Below are 11,748 nucleotides of genomic sequence, written 5' to 3'. Positions count from 1 at the left end.
TCAGGCTAGATTTCAGTCCACAAAAATAGAAAGCAAGTATCTATTGGACACGAAGGATAACCTTTCAATGGTATGTACTTAGGTCGCAGTGAGTGCTCAACAGTACACTGCTGCACATTATTCTAGCCCAAATCCACACACCTGAGACATCAATCCCCCATCACTCGGTTATGCTGTGAACCTTCTCTAAATAACTTGTTTCATATGCGCCTCTATGCTAATACTGCTACATACTCTTAGCAATATATTTGGAACACCTCATCAGATTCATCCATTCAACACCATTTGCTGCACAGAGGTCCCTTCAGCCAAAATTCTTCTAAACTGCACATGTATGCACCTGCTCACTGATAAGTGAGTCCAGCAACACACCAGGGCCAACTAAGGACTAGGCCTGGGTGTGAAATTCTGCTCTGCTTGCGAGTTTTTTCCACTTTGCGCTCCGTGTAGCACGCAGAGTTCCGAAAAATGAGTTTTTATTCTCGGTCGCACTCGCCAACGTTAAGTTGGCAAGCAAAAGTGAGGAAAATCTTACTCCAGACGAGATTTCTCAATGAGGGCTATCGCGGATGGTCGCTACCTCTCGCGTTGAGAAACCTTCTGGTCGTGTCGAGGAAGCTGCTGCTCGAGTAAAACATCTACTCGACTGGCAGAGACAAGCAGTGCCCTCTTGCGCTGCACATGGTGCTGTTTGCGCTGATTTTACAGCGTGGGACAACCACCCAGGACTAAAAGTCAGTGCACACTGTGTGGCATAACGCACTCCTCCGCTTGTGGAACTCCGTGTAGTGCGGCAGATTTTATTGGTCATGCAATATTAATGGTAATGACAATATCATTAGATTTGTTGTTGCATCGGAGAAAGATATGAACTATGAGCTTATCCGTCTTCGGTTGCCCAAATCTGCTGTCAGGACACCATCAGACTGGAGGCAAAGAAGTGTAAAGAATAAAACAAGCAAGGCAACAAACCTTTTCCAGGTTGAAGAGTTGAAGCTGCACCTCCTTAAAAAGCATTACATCAGGTTGCAGTAGCAGTCCACTTCTACTTTCGGAGCCCAATTACCTCTCCAATCATTTGTTTACTGTCTCTTTGACTGTAATGCAGACTCAGAGTATGAGGTTAGGGTGGGATGGCATGTGTCGTAATGGCCAGAGCTGCTGACTCTGAAACTAAGGAACCGGGTTTGAGTCTCCGCGTATGCTTGCATCCTGTGATTCTGAGCAAATCATTTAATCTCCTTGTACCTAAAAAAGAGATAAAACAAAAATGAAAGTTTCCTTGTGTGATCATGTAAAGTGCTCTAATACCTTCAGGTCGAGCTTGCACAATACAAAACTGCTTTAAAACAAAAATGCTGTATAGCCCTTCACAGCCTTTTTGCAAGGATTGTGCTACAAAAATACTACAAACACTCACACATACTTAACCAAACTTAACTCTGAACAGAGTACATTCTTGAAACAATCAGCACTATAGTTATTTAGGTCAAGGCATTGATGGCAAAATGAATGCCCATCAGGACCTTTTAAGGATTAGAAGGGCTCTGAATTACATATGCGCCTGTGGCATGCCATTTTCCTTAGAAATACTCTTGTTTGTAGAGCACGGATTTCATAAACTGCACTGGTGCTGAGCAGTTTTGCCAGAGTACAATTTTACAACTTTATGTGCACTGACGACTATTGCAACAACAATATTTGCATTTTCGAATCAGTGTACTGGTCAGTCGGTGGTAAGGTAATTTTCAGCAATAATTAAGTGCTGCAGAAGTGCAGTGAGGCAAAACTGCTAAACGCCCCTAGGACTGCGCATAGCCAGGTGCCTGCAGTGCTATATACAGACAATGCGCTCCTACTGGCACGCACTCCTAAAGCCTAGTGGATTGTGTTGTTCTGTTTATGAGTAGCCTTGAGCTAGTTAATAATTTCAGAAAGTCCCATTTTATGGCATGTGGACCTGGCAAAATCAATATCGCTAGGCTTTCCATCATGGGCCAGTCGCTCAGCAGTGTGAAAGACTTTAGTATCTGGGTGTCCTTTTTAACTCCACGGGCTCTTGCAGGGCCGTACTGGCATATCCGGGCACTGGGCAATCCCACGTTAGCTGGACGGGGTGGGGGCCGGTTTGGTGACAGGGAGCCGGTTTTGTTGCTGGGGCCGATTTGGACCCTGTCCCTGAGGCGTGACTGTGACCAAGCAAACAACAAGCACAATCTGCATAAAATGCAGCTGGTGGTGGTGCTGCACGCACCGTCCGGGACCTTGTCCGTGATGTCACCCGATTTTATTTTATTTATAAAAAATCCACCTGTGATCTGGGCTGGGTGGCTGCACCGTGATGCGCCACACGCAGTGACGTCTACTCTTAGTCTGCGCGCCGCGGTACAGTCATTCACCCTTAGGATGGGGTCTGGAGTCAGCGCAAGCGCATTGGGGGTCGCGCAATAAAAAGTGCGCGTGACTGTGAGGCAGAGACGACTGTAAGAGAGGCTGGCTTCGAGCGGAGCCTGGAGGCACCCCATAATTTAATTATTTCTCTAGCCTGCCCCCGTGTCTGCCACCTGCAGTGGCAGGTGAGTGACCGCCCGGCCGTCCCCTGCGTGAGTCTCCACCAGTTGTTGCATTGAATTCATGGCCAGGCTCTAGGGGCGTCGCGAGACTCGCGACCAGGCCGCAATTAAAAGCAAAAGCCATTAGGCCCCGGGCTCGGGCCTAGCCAGGCTAGGGCGGAGCGGGTGGTAACAGGCTGCCTTATGGACTGAAAATGAATAAAAGTTTGAAGCAATGAACATGGGCAGCAAGTACTCTTCCTCCCATTGGTGCCCTGAGTCTTTTTTATTGTACATAATGTTAGGTCTTTTTCCCCAACGAATTCCCAAATACATCTTGATCAGGGTGGCATCCTATAGTCTTTGGGGCTCTCTACTAGTTGGTGTGAATATCCCAGAGATTGCTTAAAATGCTGTCATGTTATTTAAAATCAACCAAAAGATAGAGCATGCCATTGGCGTTTTGAACTGAAAGATTGCACATTGGACTCGGGAAATTCTGTTTCTGCCATGGATTCTGTGACCTGATTATCTCACATGTTATCTGACTGTACATAGTCACCTTGAACAGTTTATGGCAACTGCTTGTGGTCCTGTGTGTCTGGAATATGATCACTTGAATGCCACAGGTATTTATGAGGCTCCTGTGAGATATCTTCCAGTGGGAAGCAATGGCTAACAGTGCCTGCTTTTCTGGCAGATAATCTTGGCTCCTTATTGCGACTATTTGTAAGCAGCGGCAGCATGTTTGCGTTAGTCTATAAGCAATGTTCAATCTTGTCGGCTCCCCAGCTTGGAGCCCAGCAGGATACTAACGTGCCTCAGATGAATTGTACCGCGAAGAGCATTTGAAAATGCAGGGTGAGTCCAAGGGTAGCAGGGCAGAGGAGAGGATCTGTTAAGAGGGAATGCAGGACCTGCTGGAGATCGAGAAATGAGAAGGGAAGCTGTGGTATCCTTTAGGAAGGAGGCAGAGAAAAGGATCACTTGTAGACAGTAGTAAGTTAAAAAGGATGAGTTTTGAAGCAGAGGAGGGAGGGCGAAAGTTAGATCTGTCACGAGAAGTAGCAAAGAGGGGAGATGTAACGAGCTAGACTCAGAGGAGGCGAGATATGCTGAGAGAGGAAGGCAGGGTCTTTGCTAGGCAGAGGGCGTATCCGACCTTGAGAGAGGCGCATATCTGACCTTGAGAGAGGCGGGTGAAAGTTGGAATCTGTTGAGAGGCAACGAGGGGGGGATCTTAGATCTGCTGACAGGGACAGGAAGTAAGTGGGATGAAATGGAGAAAGAGAAGATATCCTGGTGTCTGTTGTGGAGAGAAGCAGAGGAAAGGTGGCATCTTGAGAGGAAAATGCTGACTGGAGGTGGCATCTTTTGGATCAGCTGATAGCAAAGGCAAACTGAAGGCGGATCTGCTGACGTGAAAGGTGGGGTGAGAGTGGCATTTGTCAGCTGGAGAAGAATGGTGAGAGGGGGAACTACGGAGAGAGAAGGAGCCATTTGCTCAAGGAAGGGAAGGAGAGACAAATCTGCTTTTAGGAGGGTTTTAAGTGAGGAAAGATTATGCGATATGTGTAGTATGCAGAGTGCAGTGTATTTAAATGGTTTGGCATATACTTTTAAGTTTTAAATGTCCCGGAATAGGCAAGGCTGAATTGCTACCCTTGTTCTTTGTGTGATTCTTGAATTTTTCACAATCCCATGACTTCAGTGATGTAACATTGATGGCAGCACCCACACTCTGAAAAGTGTTCCAGTGCCACTGGCCTGGGTGCCTTTGTGTGAATTTTTCGTGCTTTCTGGCTAGGGTGCCATATGAGACATTTCCATGCCTTCTGGCAGCCTGGGTGCTTATGTGTGATGTTTCCATGTTTTCTGGCCTGGGTGCTTATGTGTGCTATTTCTATAGTTTCTGGCCTCAGTGATCTGGAGGCTCTGTAGGAATGTCTTTGATTTATGACTGGGTATCCTGGTGCTCCATAAGGTAATCATTTACTATGCTTTAAAAGTTAATACAATCTAATATGTAATGAAAAAAGTGTTTGAAGAATGCTTTGTTTTGGCCTTTCTGTCTCCAAAATATTCTTGGGGGACACAACCACCCAAATTCCCCCTAGTATTGGTTGCTCGCTGCGCTTGCTCGCTACACACCATGTGGGGGCTGGTCTCACTTTTACTTTGTTCTCTCTGATTCACTACTTGTGTATATTTGTGGTGCTCTCTGAAAGAATGCCTGTGGGTACATATGACTGGGTGGGTAACCTGGTGCTCTTTGAGGTCATCATCTACTATTTACTGTGCTTTGAAAGTTGATACAATTGAATATGTAATGAAAAATGTGCTGTAAAATTCACAATTTTGGTCTTTTTTTTTCAAAATTTTCATGGGGGAAGAACCACCCCCAAACTCCCCTAGTAGTGGTCGGGCTCGCTCGCTGAGTTCGCTCACTACACGCCGGATGGGGGCTGGTCTGGCAACATTTGCCAGGGCTGCTTTCAGTTCCCAGTCCGGCACTGGGCTCTTAGCAGTTACTACTTATTCGTTTGTGACTGAAATTTAGCGGATCAGCCGTTTATGTAGAGACATCATCTCGGATTACCTAAATTTGGATAAGGGGTGTACAATCCCTTGGCTAGTTTATGTCTCAAATTATGTCCATGCTCTAGGTCTATCTGCCTTGTTTTTGGCACCACAGAATATGAAAACAGAGGATAAACAAAGGCTGTGCTTTTGAGACGAATCTAGCCTCATGGGGGGGAACAGTTCCTTCCTGCCTCTGTGATGGCACTGCAGATCAAACATGGTTGCACTTGTGTTTTTTGTAACTGTTTTTATTTGTTTGCGCAGACACCATCTCAAATTATTACTAAATACCCTGGGTCATCGTAAATGCAGAGAAATATTATTCCATTTGCAACTGCTGACAGCCATAATATATGTTTTAGTGTAGGTTCCTTCCTTAAAGCCACTGCAAGATGTAGGAAATCAATGGAAGGCTTGCCTTTGGGGAGGCTCCCCTTGTCTGCTGTCTAAAGTTAGGAACCAACCACTGTTGCCAATTTCTTTCATCGGTTTTTGCCTTGTAAGTTATTTTGTTATCTTTGCTGTCTCTTTTACCTATTTGCCAACACTGAGTTTATATTTTGGTCTGACTGAATGAATTTCAAGGTTGCTATTCTAAATGTTTTGATTAACAGTCATTGTGAAGTTTATGGTACAGTGAGTAGGCTATGCACTATTCTACGTGTTTTTATAATTCGGAGTGCTGCTATAATTACTGGCTGTACAACTTTGATTTAGTATAGTCTTTATTTTCTCTTTTAATGTACGATTTCTCTTTAATGGTCACATGTGGCCGATTAAAGATTTCCTGAATTAAATTGGATTTCAAAGCATTCACCTGGAAGAACCATGTTTCCCAATGGTTGCAGTCTTTTCTACTCGCATCTGGCTCAGTTTGAAGGCTGAATTGTGCTACAACATTTATTGAAAATCCACTTCTTGTTGCAGAACAGCCTTCAAAGTTTGTATGGATTTTGAAACTTTCTTCAAAGGCAGTATTGTTAGTGGCTGACTTTACTGATCTAAAGTTCTGTTCTTCTCTGTGGAGTGACAATTTCTCATTCATTCTACACTACAGAATGTGGACCCTATATTTGATTTGATTGTTGGAAAATATTGTGAACTGCATTGTCTTCTTCAAGAAAGTTGAAGGATAACTATAGAGGCATGCATACAAGAATTGGCTACACACCCTAAATTGGGAGAGTTCAAGACGAAGTTTGGGTATCTTGTACAGATAATGACCAAACGGGTCATCGTGGTACACTGGAAGGCTAGTATGGGTCCACCCTTCAGACAATGGTACATGACGGCTGTAAAAGTTACAACAGAAAGAGCGTGGCACTGCACATTGATGCGGATAGAGGTCTGAGGAAATTCCCAATTGCCAGGAATGGGGCGACGAGCATCTGCCTCCTCTTGGGGCATCAAGAACAATGGCAAACCACGTTACAAAAGCTCCATTCAGCCCAAGCTTCAGAGGAGAGCTGGCAGCCACATGAGGGATTAGCATGAGTCAAAATTAGGAACTGACTGAGCTCCACTGCGGCTACCTTGCCCACGCAACCAAGTGTTGTTCACACCATGATTTCCCCCGACACTTCTCCAATTACAGAAGGCATACTACCTTCATCATCCCTTAACTTGCTGTCCCCCCTAGTAATTGGCCTTATCTCACTGGCATCACATTACTGATGCAACCACTATGCACTTGTGACTCTGCCCTGGTTCATCATAGTCTTATACAGGTACTTAGACGTCAACGTTTTTGTTTAAAATAGCATTAATGGAGTAGCATACAATTGCAGTGTCGGCAAAGTAAGATATATATAGACATGTGACGCATTTCCAAACTGACTAAAAGTTATACCTTTAGGCAGCGCTTCACAGGTGAAATGCCCTGGTTACATCAAATTTGAGAGGACAATCTAACATATGATGCTTACAGCAAAGCCAGCTGTATATGTGTTATGTGATATTAAACAAATATCGAACCTCGAAAGATGGTTACAAAGAAAGGGGACACTTGCAGGCATGATAAGTTGCCATATAGTGAGCAAGTCAAAGATAAAGTCTTTAGGAAAACATGGAACCCTGTGCTAAGCAGGGAAATTCTGAAAATTGCCTTATCCAAGAAATTCAGAAAATTCCACAGTGGAGAAATGAGCCTACAAATACACCTTTTAGGGGAACACTGCCTCACCTGAAGATAGGATCCACCACCCACGAACATCTTCCTTCATTGTAAATGATCCGGAGGCAAAGCTTGTGGTAAAAACCCTTGTACAGCACCCCATTGCTCTCTAGCTCGATTTGCACTCCATATTTCTCTGAAGGTATACATAACCATTGAATATGGAATTGATTAGCAGTCAGTATCATGGTTCAGTGGTACAATCCTTTTACCTGAGCTTTGTTGGGGAGGCTGCCTCCTCGCCCTCTCCTCGAAGTTCTGACTAAAGCTCTCAGACTACGCCTCGTGCTTTTTCCCTAGATATGTAGTCCAAAGAAATACCCATACTTTGGGGGCCGTCTGTCTTCCAAAATGGTGCAAGTGATGGCAGGCCTGCCATGCAGCCAAGGCAATGTGGCTGTTCTCAGCGTGGCTACTCTCATGCAACTAGGAGCTCCCTTGTGGGAAGAATATTCTCCAATCTAGTGGAATGCTTTAAATTTGGTCGGATTGTAAACTTTTGACCTTCCTTATTTCTACTATGCTCAAATCCGTCACTTCTAAATGGAAAGATGCTACATTACTTTCAGTTAATGTTTGGTGGGAATGAATTATTTTTCTTAGGCGCGGACAATTCTCATTTACACATACTCCTAATGAATCATCTACTTCCAGGTCTAACATGTGGTCTAGCCTAGATTCATATATTACTGCTTGTTCTTCAATTTAAAGCATGTATTTTAGTCTTCATTAGTCAATATACGTTCAATGTAGCCCCTCTTTTTGTTTTATTTATTATTGATCTATTTTATGCAATATATATTGATATAGTATTATATTTGAATGCAAATTGATGCTTTATATTCCTTGTATTTGTAAAACGTTTTAACCTTCACAGTTTGGTGTTATTTTCTGTATTGTGTTTATTATATGGGAAAAAAACAATTAATAACAAATTTTGAACACAAATTGAAGTGACCAGTAAAGACTCTGAGAATTGGCTTTATTATTGTAAAGTTATTAACGACAGATCAGAGAACCTAATCAAAGGGAAGGGCTTCTGCTAAATGTGCGAAACAACGCCCCGAATCTAAGAAGAGAAAATTCTCTTCTTGAGTCCCCTCACTCACCAAGGGTTGCCCCAAGGTGACATGCTTCATCATTGGGTCCATCCCAGACAGCTACTGTCTGGGGCGTGCAGCAACTTGCAAAACTACGTAGGATTACTTTTTGTGAAAAAATGTGTAGTGCAGTGTTTGGGGGAGTGGTGATGGTTTATTATGGTTTATTATCGTAAGCCATCTCTTTTTATTCTTGGGTATAACTCCTTCTTGAGTGGAGATTTTCAATTGGAAACAACTGCAGGATCTCAAACCCTCTTAGTCGTTCAGCGTTCCACCGGAAGCCAAAGACATGAGACGACAGATCATATCCAACTGTAAACTTTGCCTCTTTCTAACTGGCACCGTTGCCCAGTGCTTGAAATGGAAAAATAGAAGGGCAGGTAATCCGTACCAGAGTACCTGCTTGTTTCTGAGAAGTGCCGGTACTCTCCAAATAAATGTATTACACTTCTCTTAAGAAGTGCCGGTACTCTCCCTTTCGAAATAAAAAAGTGCCGGTATTCAGTACCGGCCCATTTAAAGCACTGCCGTTGCCCCATCTGCCGAAATCAGTTTACCAGCTCTGTAGTAAATTTCTCAAATCAATTCTCATGATATGAATTTACATTGGACCAAGTGGGTTTCACCGTTTAACCAGTAGGAGAACAATAGCTACATCACAACATGTTTTTTTATTTTTATTGTGCTTAAATGCTATTGGCACATTTGTGGTGGTATCACAAACTCCAAAGATGTTTCCAATTTTTACAGGACTTTTTTGCCTGCATTATTTTGTTACTTTCCAGTCTTACTTACCTGTTATCAAAGTTCAGTTTTTCTAATTATCAAGCAGATATCATTTAGGAACCTCTAGAGCGCCTTTTAAAGCATTTTTTTATTTGCAGTTTTAACTTTGTACTGATAAACAGAAAAATACTGGCGTTAAGGAATTGGAGGGTCTCTCAAAGGGGCGTGGCTGATGGAATTAAGGGCGTAGTTTAAAAACACATAAGCTAAAAATCTGTGTTTAGCATAATGTGCCGCCCGACTTGTATTTTGCTGTTTCTGTCATTGCATCTAGAGTATGATACAACAAGTAACATCATACCTACAACAAGTCAGGACTATTGCCTTTGTCAGTGGTTGTTAGTTGCATAAGATAAATAAGCAGAAACTATGGCTTGTATATCCAATGAGAAATAAAAGAAAAAAGAATTAAAAAAAACTTGGCTTGTATATAATATTGAAAAAGCTTCAACTCAAAGTCCTGGTGACACCACGACGATGTTGCTGCTCCTGAGTTTCAAAAAGAGAAGGGAAATCCAGAGAGAAAATGACTCTCTTTAAAGGATTTCCCTTCCCTGACAATGCTCACCTGGCATGACGTCATGCCGTAACTTCTCCGCTAGTGAGAAGTGAGCAGCGGGAGCACACGCACATCGATGTGCCTGCTGTCACTGCAGTCCGGAAAAAACGGAGCCGATATAGACCCGTTTGGAGGCCCCCTTTAAAAAACGGCCGGTGGAGGAGCCTAGCGCGCAACCAAGATGGCCGCGTAGGTGCGAGGCTCCCGAGGACCTCCGCAACCTCCTACGTTTATCCTGTCTTCATCCTGAATCGGTTGAGGGGACTGTGTCGGTGAGCCTGAGCCGAGGTGGTACCCGTTTTCCGTTTTCGAATTGGACCCCGGGTGCCGGAGTGAGCACCCACTGAAGTTTGCGGCCTACTTCTCTCCTGACCCCAGATTCGAGTTTGGGGGCGACCCAGTGGCGAAGTGAACAACAACGGCGGGCTGGGTCTGGTGAGTCGCGTACCCCACACTTTCACTTTCGAGTCCCCTTGCCATTATCGCAAGTGGGATCACAGCGCTTCTTTGTGTTGGGGTGGCCTCGCTGGGAGACCTTGCCTGCCTGCCTGCGGTGGCCCGCTCTGCCGTCCTGGGGTGGCCCCCGAGGCTCTTGGCCTTGATTGCCTGCTCTCCACTGCGTGGCTGGTGTGGGTGCGAGATACACGACGATGGCCACGAAGCAGGATGGGGATCGGTTGAAGGCCAAGTCGACCCGGCGTGGCACCGCACATCAGGCCAACGTCATGGACCGCTACACCCTCCCGAAGGGATCTCCCGGCGGATCGCACAAGTCCTCCGAGTGCCCCCCGGATGCCCCGGATTTGCCTACGGATCTGACTTTGCAAGACGTCATGGGCGCCATTGCTGAGATGAAGACCTCGGTGGGCCAGCAATTCGACACTTTGGCACACAAACTCGACGCGGTCCTCATTGATGTCAACCTTGTGAGAGCTGATCTCTCCAAGACGAATGACCGGGTCGACTCCTTGGCCCACACCGCGTCGGGCCTCACGACTGAGGTAGCGGCCCTTCAAACGGAGGTGCACCGGCTCCGTCAGGCAAGTGCGCTCATGGATCGGCGCCTGGAGGACTCCGAGAGCCGGGCCCGGAGGAATAATATCCGTATCATCGGAGTACCCGAGGGACGGGAGGATCCGGCGGCGGATCTCTTTGTGGAGGACCTGATCTCTACCCATCTCCAGCCTCGAGGACTGAGTAAATTCTTTGCTGTGGAGAGGGCCCATAGAGTTCCCGGAGGCAGACCGAAGGTCGGAGCCCCTCCGCGGCCTCTTATTGCCCGTATTTTCAACTTTCGGGACAGGGATGCGATTTTGCAAGCTTCCAGACTGCAAGGGCCGATTAAGCTGGAGAACATGGAAGTGAACTTTTATCCTGATTTCACGCAGGCGGTCCAGAAGCAGAGACTGAGTTTCCTGGGCGTCAAGCGGCGGCTTCGAGGCATGAACTTAAAATACGCCATGCTCTTCCCGGCCAGGCTGCGGGTGGAGGCGGATGGTCGCACTCACTTTTTTGATCGTCCTGAAACGGCTGGGGACTGGCTGGACACTTTGTCTGGGGGTCATGGTCGGGATGGGGGGGGGGGACGGGAGGAGAGTGCCCACCGGACCGGGTCTGAGGTACTGACACGGGGGCTCACTCCGGATGATGCCACTTTCGGCCAAGCTTAGGGTCTTTTGTCTGTTGTGTCTTGTCTCCCCTCCATTGGAGGAGGTGCTGGGTCTCGAGGGGGTTCTCCTTCCTCCTCTAGGGGGTCTTAGTAGTTTAAATCACATAGGGGCGACAGGCACACTGCAAGTTGGGGGTGCTGTTTGGGCTCATGCAGGGGTGCAGGGAGGGGGGAGTTTTGTTGGGGTTGTTGGGGTTGGGGTTGGGTATTGTTTATTTGTACCACAAGGCAGAAGTATTGTTGTGCTATTTCTAAAGTGCTCTTTGGGGGGCGATTGATCGACTTCGGCTATGATGGGGGGTAGGGGACTGAGTCTTTTGTCC

Source organism: Triturus cristatus, chromosome 8 (genome assembly GCF_964204655.1).
Source record: "Triturus cristatus chromosome 8, aTriCri1.1, whole genome shotgun sequence".
In the NCBI taxonomy this organism is placed as follows: domain Eukaryota; kingdom Metazoa; phylum Chordata; class Amphibia; order Caudata; family Salamandridae; genus Triturus; species Triturus cristatus.
This window is presented reverse-complemented; position numbering follows the sequence as displayed.